We start from the raw sequence: 1,230 nt of genomic DNA, 5'->3' as shown, positions 1-1,230 counted from the left end.
TGACTTCATCTAACAGAGGAGCTGATTGTACAAATCTATGCTGCTCACTGGAGGATGGCATGGCCAGAGCAAATGGCATGGGGTGACTACTGCCATACCTGTGGTGTTCTACCTGCTCCTGCTCATTTTCTGATGGCATGTTTTGCTCTCCTGATGCCTCAGATCAGTATCTCGATAAAAAGCTTTGGATCTGAGCAGCCCCTGCCGGCAGCAAGTGCTCCCCCTGGAGCACAAGGGGTCCCGGAACGCGTGCACCCAGCAGAACTTTTATTTGGAAAACAAAAGATATTGACTATTCATAAACCTCAGCTTAGAGCAAGGCAAGGCCAGCAGGAAAAAACGCCACCGTGGGTGAGTGAAGGTGTTTAGTGAGGAGTAGGGCATTGTGGGTTTTCAGCCCTGAATTACGGGGCAGCAGTGAGCAAGTGGCTTTGCCTTTTCTTTTTTGCCTCCTACTGATTTAGTCTGGAGGCATTTCAGCAGCACTTTCTCCTGTTATATGGTGATAAAACCCTGGGCTCAATAACTGAGATCTGCTGTCTGGCATCAGAGCAATACAAATAACAATAAAAGAAACAAAATAGTGGTGAGTCAGGCTGGTTTTCACTTGGAAAAACATCAGTTATCCTTATTACTCACCAGCTCTGTTGTCTCCTCCGGGGGACTCTGCTGGCCACCATTGAGGCTGCAGTTGAGGAGTTGAGCAAAATACAGGGAGGCTGTATTTTGCTCAGGTCCTCCTACAAAAGGTTCTCCCTGAGGTTTTGGAGGATTGGTGGTTGCATATCCACATCAACAGGACCAGGACTATAAGCAGCCTTTTTGCAGAGCAAAAGCCTTTTAGCAGCTAAGCCCAGTGGAACAAGGCTGAAGAAATGACACAGCATGGAGAGGCCACAGCCCATGGTGGGATGGACAATCCTTGAGGGCCACGTCTTCACCTGGGGGGAAAAAACAGAGAAGGGAGCCTGGAGGGGGGCCACCCTGGCCCTAGAGGAGTTGAGCAAAATACAGGGAGGCTGTATTTTGCTCAGGTCCTCCTACAAAAGGTTCTCCCTGAGGTTTTGGAGGATTGGTGGTTGCATATCCACATCAACAGGACCAGGACTATAAGCAGCCTTTTTGCAGAGCAAAAGCCTTTTAGCAGCTAAGCCCAGTGGAACCACAAGGCTGAAGAAATGACACAGCATGGAGAGGCCACAGCCCATGGTGGGATGGACAATCCTTGAG

At 49.3% G+C, this 1,230-nt stretch overlaps 1 long non-coding RNA gene across 1 annotated transcript in view; it reads right to left on the bottom strand.

The window, feature by feature from the left end:
• LOC108444843 overlaps positions 1-945 on the bottom strand; it is a 10,754-nt gene extending 9,809 nt beyond the window's left edge. Inside the window, exon 1 of the long non-coding RNA XR_001859542.1 lies at positions 640-945. This is a non-coding gene — a long non-coding RNA (uncharacterized LOC108444843). The remainder of the gene's footprint in view (positions 1-639) is intronic.
• Between the last annotated feature and the right edge of the window lie 285 nt (positions 946-1,230).

Source organism: Corvus brachyrhynchos, unplaced genomic scaffold (genome assembly GCF_000691975.1).
Source record: "Corvus brachyrhynchos isolate BGI_N302 unplaced genomic scaffold, ASM69197v1 scaffold522, whole genome shotgun sequence".
Lineage (NCBI taxonomy): Eukaryota > Metazoa > Chordata > Aves > Passeriformes > Corvidae > Corvus > Corvus brachyrhynchos.
Note: the sequence above shows the minus strand (reverse complement) of the source record. Positions and strands in the feature narration are given on the sequence as shown.